This window comes from Tursiops truncatus, chromosome 20 (genome assembly GCF_011762595.2).
Source record: "Tursiops truncatus isolate mTurTru1 chromosome 20, mTurTru1.mat.Y, whole genome shotgun sequence".
NCBI lineage: Eukaryota > Metazoa > Chordata > Mammalia > Artiodactyla > Delphinidae > Tursiops > Tursiops truncatus.
The window spans coordinates 24,821,725-24,831,521 of NC_047053.1; positions in this window are offsets into that span (position 1 = coordinate 24,821,725).

Below are 9,797 nucleotides of genomic sequence, written 5' to 3' on the forward strand. Positions count from 1 at the left end.
TGCCCCCAGTTGAGGGATTTTGAAATCACATAAGCTCTATGAGTATGAGGGTCCCAACTCCATCAGAGGGTTTCTGTGAGGATCCACTGAAGTAATACATGTGAAATGCCCAGAATTAAAAATAATGTACAAATACAAGATGCTTCCTATAAACTAAATGTTTGTGGTCCCCTAAAATTCATATATTGAAACCTTAATCTCCAACATGATGGAATTAAGAGGTGGGGCCTTGCTTGCTTCATGAGGACGGAACCCTCATGAAGGGATTAGCGTCCTTATAAGAGAGTGAGAGAGCTTCCTTACTCTCTTCTCTCTGCCCTGTGCGGATACAATGAGAAGATGGTGGTCTGTAAACCAGTAAGAGGTCCCAAACCAAGAACCTGACCAGGCTGGCACCCTGATCTCAGACTTCCACCCTTCAGAACTGGGAGAAATAACTATTTACTGTTTAAGGCAAGTGGACTAAGACGATGCTTTTCAATAACCCATTTTACGTTTTCCTACTCTCTACATGGCAGAGGGAGAAAGTCCTGTTATGAATTTCATGCATGTGACACTCATCCAGGTGTTCTCACATATCTTTTCTCATTTAAACCTGAAAACATCCCTAGGAGAATTACATTAATATCCTGATTTGATAGCTAAATAAAATGAGGCTCCCAGAGGATTAATAATCTTCCCACTTTTGTGAATTTCATGTATTTACTCACTCAACAAATATTACATGCTAGATATTGTTCTAGAACAGAGATTGGTAAGCTATAGGTCACAGGCTAAATCCTGCCCAATGCCTATTTTTGCAAATAAAATTTTATCGGACCATAGCCACACCCAGTCTATGGCTGCTTTCATACTATTGATACAATGGTAAAATTAAATAGCAGCAACAAAGACCATATGGACCACATAGCATAAAATATTTTCTCCCTGGCCCTTTGTAGAAAGAATTTGCTGCCTACTATTCTAGGAGCTTAGGATACAGCAGTGGTAAAAATAGGAAAAACAAAACACCAAAGAAACAACCCCGCCCTCATGGTGCTTACGTTCTAATGGGAGAAGACTGTCAATATGCTTAAGTAAAAAGTTAATCACATAGTTAGAAAGTTAAGTGTCATGGGAGAGAGGAATCAGGGTAAGGGGAATGGGGCATGTTTAAGGGGAGGAGTTTCACATTCTGAAAAGAACTTTGGGGTTTACTCAGTAAAATAGGAAACCACTGACATTATTTAAATGGAGAAATGCCATGATCTGATTTGGTTTTTAAAGTCTACCTCCCGTTGTTCTGTTGAAAATGAAGTGTAGTAGGACATGATCAAAGCAGGGAAATGAGTTAGTAGGCTTTTGTAATATGGTAGGCAAGAGATGATGACTGTAGCAATGGAAATAATGAGAAATAATTGACTTCTTGGAATATTTTGAAGGTAGAGGAACAGGATTTGCTGATGGATTAGATGAGAGGAAAGGAGTCGAGGATGACCTCCCCCACTGCCAGGTTTTTGGCCTGAGCTGGAAGACCAGAGCTACTATCATCTGAAGGCTGGGGCTGAAGCAGATTTGAAGAGGGAGGTAGTTTCCCCGGGGCGACTGTAACAAAGTGCCACAAACTTGATGGCTTAAAACAACAGAAATTAGTCTCTCTCATAGCTCTAGAACACAGAAGTCCAAAATCAAAGTGTCAGCAGGATTGTACTCCCTCCAAAGGCTCTAGGGGAGGATCTTCCCTTGCCTTTTCAGCTTCTGGTGACATTTCTTGGCTTAGAGCTGTATGACCACAATCTCTGCCTCTGTCTTCACATGACCTTCTCCTCCTCTGTGTATCTTCTCTTCTGTCTCTTATAAGAACACTTGTCATTAGATTTAGGACCTACCTGGATAATCCAGAATATCTCATCTCACGATCCTTAACCTAATTACATCTGCAAAGCTCCTTTTCCAAATAAAGTCATATTCACAGATTCCAGGTAGAAATATCTTTTGGGAAGGGCACCATTCAACCCTCCACAAAGGGAAAACAAGTGTTCTATTTTTACATGTTAAATATGAGACTCATCTGAATTTATTGAGTGGAGATGTTGAGTAAACAATCACATGATGGTGGAAGCCAAGAGTTCAACCACTCGTTCCTCTAACCATACTTGCTCAGATGTCACGGGAGTCTCTTCTATACAATCGAGTAATTGACAAAATGGTCCTTGATATAAAGTAATTTGCCCTGACTAGGTCATTCCCAATGTTGATGCCCTTAGATATAACCCAAAGAGCCTTCTGCTTTATCTTTTAAAAAATGGTGTGGATTTGACCAAGCAAGATGAGATTCTTGGAGGTAGAAGGAAAGCAACACTGTTTGTTTTCCTTTAGTGATGAGATCAAGCTTAGCAAAGTACAAAAGGACCTAATGAATCCATGGTTCGATTGTCCCTGGTTCCTGCCTTGTGAAACACTGCAAATATTTACAAGCTGGAGTTAAGAATCCAACCAATAGTTCAGAACAGCAACTTTCTCTACTCTACAAAGAATAAGTGGCTTTGCTAGCAGCATTTTCTAACCCATGGACCTAACTAGCTGAGAAGGAATTTGAGCATTATACCACTTAATACTGACTCAACATAGATATTCTACCAAATCAAAAACTTCAAAGCTCAATATATTAATGAGTTCCTGGAGTCTCTGGAGACTTGTTGCTGGTCAGATAAATGATCAATCAAAGTACTTTCTCTTTAATTTAAAGTTAAAATTGATGTTCTCTGGTCTCAAGTGTAATCATGTTAATTTATTGGGAAATATATAAGGAATTGCCAAAAGTAGGAATGAGCCAATTATTGGTTTAAATGAGTTTGGGTTTCCTTGTTTTTGTCCGTCTGATTCATGAAGTATTTTCACTTTCAGACAATCAAAAGTTATTTATATAGGTTTGGGCCTTATTAAGGTAGCTAAAAAGGCCCAGGGGTAGAATTACAGCCCTTTTCTAAAAAATAGTGAAATTGATATACTAAAAATCTAATTTAAACATTAGCATTTGCTACTTTTAATAAGTCACAGAAAGTGGATGCCTTGGGACAGGATAATGCCAGAGAATGCTTCTCAAATGTGGCTTTTTTCCTCCAAAAGGTTTCTGGCTCCATTTTTTTCAGAATCTGCCAGGACAGAAAATATCCTGATCTCATGGTTTGTTCAATGACATAATTGAGTGAGTAGCTTCCCTAAGCTTCTATCAGGTAGGGAACGTTAGGAAATCATTTGTCTCAACTTGGGCACCGCATCTAAATGACTCTGTTACCTTATTCTTTCAGGACAGAAATGAAAATAATTGGAGAGGACTCACATGTTGGTCCTTTTCTCTTACAGAAAGAAGAGAAAGCAACATGCCTTGCCTCATAGTCACTACCCCTTGCTCTAAGGGAGATAGTAGTGTGAAGTTTTTTTAAATAATAGTCTTTGGCATTAGGAGTACATTTGTGAGTATCCATTTTGCAATTTGTCTCTTCTGTGACTTTTGGCAAGTCACTTAACCTTTCTAAACCTCATATATAGAAAAGAGATAAAAAATAGTACATATTTCATAAGGCTGTCAGTAGAGTTAAAAGTGAAAAATACAACACATTGCCTAGCACAAGGTAAGCAGTATTAACTGTAGCTATAATTATTATTATTATCTGAATACTCAAAGCAGGGTTGAAGTGAAGTGTTAATAATTCCACACCTTTCTGTCTGAGCCAAATGTCCTTTGATTAAATCTTAGACCCAATCACCCCAAATAAGAGACTTTGATGAAAGGACAATTCTGCTGAAAATGTGATGAGAAGTTTGCACTCCTATTAGTGAAAGTAGAAAAGTTGTTTTTATTCATTTTTGTGATTTGGCTGTGGATCCAAAGGCCCTAGGGCACCTGGCATAAAGAACTAGAAGTTATTATTAAAAACTGAACATTTTTGATGAACCTAATAGCCAAAGGCAGATCAAGTCCACATAGCATGAAGCCTAAAAGTAGGGCAATAAGAAAATCAGGGCTGAGATAATATTCAAGTCTCAGACCTCTGGCAATAAATAATGGAATGGGTCAGAGTGAGTGAGAAACAAACCAAGCCAGCATAAATGCTGATTTGGGCTCTTTTTAGAAAGAAAATGTCTACCAGTAGTCATTGATCTTGAAGTTGTTCCTGTCACTGGGAAGTCAGAGGCCAATTATATCTGATTTAAGATCCCACCTAGATAGGTAGTTTTGCCAGATTCCACTCATTGTTAATTTCCTATTCCATCATCTATTATAAAAGAATCTTAGTCTTCAAATAAAAAAAAGCTCTCACTTCTACCCTTTAGAATGTCTTGCCAGCTTAGCCCATAATTTTCCTAAGGTGGAGCTCACCTTCTTCTACCTAAAGGGGCATTCACTGCCTTACTGGAATAACCTTACCAAGAGTTAAAAGGTAGTCTTTAAAGCCTATTAAGAGATAAGAGAGGTGAAAACTGTGTACACAGACGTGCACACATATGTGTTGATTGGTGAGGGAGTCTCAAAGCAATCTCAAATCCTGAGGGTGAGCCTGGGGGACATGACCTCCAAACAGCCACCCAGTAACAATAAGCAGCCATTCATTCATTCCCTTAGCAAAAATCTGAATTCAAATTTAATATGAATTTAGTTAATTCATATTACTGGAATGCCTACTTTTGCCAAGTGTTGGGGTGGACAGGGGAAATTAGGAGGTTATAATAGTCCAAGTGAATGACAATATTGTTTTAGATAAAATAGGTAGTAAAGAAGGTCTTGAGAAATGATTGGATTCAGGATATGTTTTGAAGGTACCACTGAAAGAATTTTACAAGAGAAAGAGGAAACTCGAGTTGAATCCGAGATTCTTGGCTCGGGTGACTTGGATGGAGCTGCCAGTCACTAAGATAACCCTGTGGGAGGAGCAGATTGGGAGCTTAGAAATCAAGAGTTATGTTTTAGCCATATTAAGTCTGAGATGACAACTTTACATCAAGGGGGATGTGTTGAGTAGGCAGTTGGATGTTTGAGAATGATTTCGGGAGAGGCATGTGGGTTGTAAATATAAATTTAGGAGTTTACAGAGTTCACATGGCTTTCAAAACCCTGAAACTGGGAGAGAGAGCTTAGGGAGTGAGTATAGAACCCGAGGAGAAGAGGTCTGAAGAATGAGCTTCAGGGAGATGAGGAAGAACAAACAGAGATCGAGGAAGGGTAACAAGCAAAATAGAAGGAAAACACAACCAGGGTACTTCCTGGAAGCAAAGTGAAGAAAGTGTTTCAAGAAGAAGAGAATGATCAACTCTTCCTAACATTGTTGATAGACCTAATATGATGAGGAATAATAATCACCTACTGGATTTGGTACCATGGTGATCATCAAGGACTATAGAACTGCTCTTTCAGTGGAAGAGGGAACAAAACACCAATTAATATGGATTCAAAAGAGACTGAGAGTAAAGGAAATGGAAACAGCAAATATAGACTTCTGGTTTTGAGGAATTTCTCTATAAAGGGGAGAAAACCCTGACAAAGGAATCAAACCACTGGCTAGTTTCCTGAATCATAGGGTGATTCAGGACCCCATTAAGTTCCAGAGCAAAATCCAAGTTGGCAACACTCTAAAGATCATATGTTCAACCCCACTGGGATGGTGGAAGAGATAGAGATAAGTAAGTGAGCCCTAGTCCTCAGAAAGGTTTCAGTCAAGGAGGAGAGATATTTAGGATGTCAGGGTCAGAAAAAAATTTAATTGCTTTTAATCCTTGAAACAACCTATTACTTCCACTTAGCAGACCCTCAGCATCTGACTATTTAACAATGGGAGATTTTTGAATATTTGTAAGTCACTCTGAAGTTTCAAGATGTGTGGCTATTTTCAGTTTTGCTGAGGAGAAGGTTGGAAAGTGTGTACTGTCAGTCTGGTGTGGGGAAAAGGACAACTTAGCCCCACCTCCCAGCAACTGCATCTCACTCAGCTTTATGGTTATCACCTAACTGCCATGTGAGTGATAATATGTGTCAAAAGTCTCAAGTAGGTTAGTTAAGATTTTTTTTCATACTTTACAAAAAAGAAAATATGCCATTAAAATTTCCTATTAGAGTAACAATATATTAAATGGAACATTTTCTATTATCTCAGGATTTTGGCTGAAACTCTAACACAGAAAACAATAAAACATATTCCTAGATTATTTTTTTCTCCCTGCAGGGCTAAATATCCAAGCACCATCATGAATGACACAATGGACAAGGAAATTAATGATGAACTGACTGATTCAGGAGAGACAAGTGGTAATAGTTGCCATTCAACCTCAGAAGACAACATACCTAACTTATAAACACAGAAAAATCTAGCCAATATACACATAATCATACGAGTTACTATATTTAATTTAAGAATCAGAACCACTTAGTGACAAAGCAACAGATTTTCATGATATATATCCCTTGGGTTATGCAAAGAAAATTAAATCCAAACACAGATTTACAAGACATGGTTTGTAAGAAAAGAAAAATGGTCCAAGCGTGCAGCAAAACATAAAAACACACAAAAATAAGAATATAGTAGAGAGTCAGGGTAACTGAAAAGTTGAATTTGGTATGGGATTTTGGAATTTAAAATAATTAAAGACCCTGAAATGGCTTGATCTGTGGCAGTTGTACAAATTTTTATCAGATAATTATTGTATATAAGATGAATCCATGCTGTGCTAAAACATAAACACATCAAATCAGTGACTATGAAACCTTCCATCATCTTCTGCTTCTGACTTATAAGACTAGAAATTCAAATAGTTATTGAAGAGAATTGGTCGAAGAATTTTCATACAAGTGAAGAATTATTTTTCTTTCTCTTCCTACCCCCTTAGGAAAAGATTTGGAAGGGTGGTGTCTCCCCTCTATCATGCCAAGAGAAAGAAAGCTTAAAGATTAAGAAAAGAAGTGAGGTTAATACTAGTTTAATGCCCTTTGAGCAAGAAAAATTCATAGGCCTGTCCCAAGTCTCTGTGGAGCCAAAGTGAAGCTATGGGGAGAGATATTTGAAGAGTCTGCTATGTATCCCCAGGAGTTTGCAGGCACAAATAGTAGTCACTGGGGAAATCTGAAGGTGAGAGGCTGGCTGGATCAGCCTTTGTCTACACGTTTAAAAGAGGGCTATTAGAATTTGGGGAGACTGCTCTTCCATGATTTGGCAGGATAAGGATGTATGTCCTAGGGGCCAAGTAACCATGTTTGAATTGTCTTGTTGGGCTTCTACCAAAGAGGATGCCCTGCTGGCATAGGACAAGCAAGTGGTAAGAAGCTATAGGGATTTCTGCTACAGGCAAAAGCTTTTGGGGGTATCATCAGGTCCAGCCAGAGGGTGCATCCATATCAGGGGCCTGTTCATGAGAGATGTGCCCATAGGGCCCTTTGGAGAATCCATTGATACACCCACAGAAGAGCCAATATCTGGATGCCTGCCATGAGACAGTGCATGTACAACCACAAGAGAAATACAAACAACTAAAAAAAAACCTTTTCTCCTACCATCTAGAACCCTCCTTTTGTCATGATCTCAGAAGAACCAGAAAAAGGGGGAGGATATGTGAAAGTTCCAGAGGAATAGTGACACAACCGTCCATGCCAATTTTTACCTCTGTAGCTCTAGCATTCTGAGATATCACCTTCTTAGAAGAGAGAAAGTATTGCACGTCATGAGTGACATGGATATAAGGCTCTGATAATGCAAAGGTTAGATTACAAGTTACTCACCTCTTACTGGAGTCCTCTTTTGTAATTTTAATAGAAGTAATGAGGACCAAATTGTGAGGGAACGTGACACTGTGTTCAACAGCCCATTCCCCATTAGATTAAATGTCATCTAATTGGAAAAGCAGGCGTTAACACAAATGGAGCAGTGGAGGAAAGCTTAGTCAATCTAAGCAGATTCTCATAACTCTAGATATTGATTTTAGATTACAAAATCATTGATAAATTGTACTACACATCTAGGTTTATTGAGTATTTCCCAAAAAAGGTGTGGAGAAATGGGAAGTCAGTGGCAACCATTATACAATACTTCAAAGGGGTGACCATGTTGTCATTAACTGCCATGACAGCATCTATTATTCTTCAAATCCATCCACACCCAGATGGCTTATTTTTCTTCAGATTATTGATACTCAGTGAGGCCAAGCAATGAGACTAGTTCACTTTTTTGGAAGTTTAAACTTCCAATGTAGAGGAGCTATTTGTAATTTTCAGTTAATACTAATGGTGATTATGATTGTATATTCAACAACAGATCAGATATTTATTTATTTCTTAAGTGAGTGCCATCTACAGAAATCCATTCACCAAGCATTTGTTAGGAACTTATATTGTTCTTCAATTCTGCTAACAATCAGGGACTCTGTGCAAGATATAGTCCCTGTGTGACTTCAAAGGACTCCTGCCTAATTGGAGAGTCTAACAAGGAAATTGTAAGTATGATACATTGTGTTGAGTGGTATATAAAGATATATAAACAATACCCAACACGTACCAATTACTTCCCATATATCTGTGAGGTAGTGATATCAAGCTGTCTATCAAAGGTTCATGTTCCTCTTCTGAAGGGAAGAATTACTGCTGGGAAGAAGCTGCCCACATAGGTACTACATTTCCCAGTCACAGTCAAATATAAGGATGACCATATGGAATGTGGGCAGAAGTGATGTTTTTCTGATATTCTCCATTAACCCTTTTCCTCTCCAGGCATATATCCCACCACTGCCACCTGAAATAGATGATAGATAGATAGATAGATAGGGCAGATAGATAATAGATCACCCAGTAAAAACTTAAAAGTTATATGTTGATAATGGCAGAGCCTCCATCAGCCTGGGCCCCTGAATTACTGTGTGGAGTACCCTCTCTCATTTATGGAGTGAAAAATAAACTTCTATGTTGTAAAACAACAGAGATTTGGAGAGTTGTCAGCTAAGCAGCTACTTTGCCATTACTAATATACCCAAAGCGCTAGTTAAAAATTCCTGATGTGATTAATCCTTTAAAACAACCACAACAACCTTATGAAATGGTTATTATAATTATCCACGTTTTATCAGTGAGGAAACTGAGGCCCAGAGCTGAGATGCCATTTGTTCAAGGGCACAGAGGTAGTAAGTAGTGAAGGCAGTTTATTAGTGACTAATAATAAAGAATAGAGTCATTTTGGGCCCTAACCTTGAAGAGGTTTCTGTCTCAAGGTACAGATGATATAGATGTGAAAATTCCTAAATATAGAAAATCAAAAGTCTGAACAAGAAACATAAAATCTCATCTGCATATTTTCAGAATGAATATCCATAAATAATTTGAAAATGCAATAATAATCCAATGACAAAAAATTAAAATAATTTAAAAATACATGGCTTGGAAAAATTAATTCAGAAGCAATTAATGGTAGAAAAATATATATGTTTGGATTAACAGGATATAAATTTGAAACAATATAATTTTCATTTCATTTTCATTCAGAATTTATGTAAAGATAAGCATATAATAGTAAGAGTTTAGCATCAAAAGTGTTTTATAATCAGTTTTATTTATTTATTTTATTTTTATTTTTATTTTTTTGCAGTACGCAGGCCTCTCACTGTTGTGGCCTCTCCCGTTGAGGAGCACAGGCTCCGGACGCGCAGGCTCAGTGGCCATGGCTCACGGGCCCAGCCGCTCCATGGCATGTGGGATCTTCCGGGACAGGGGCATGAACCCACGTCCCCTGCATCAGCAGGTGGACTCTCAGCCACTGCACCACGAGGGAAGCCCTATAATCAGT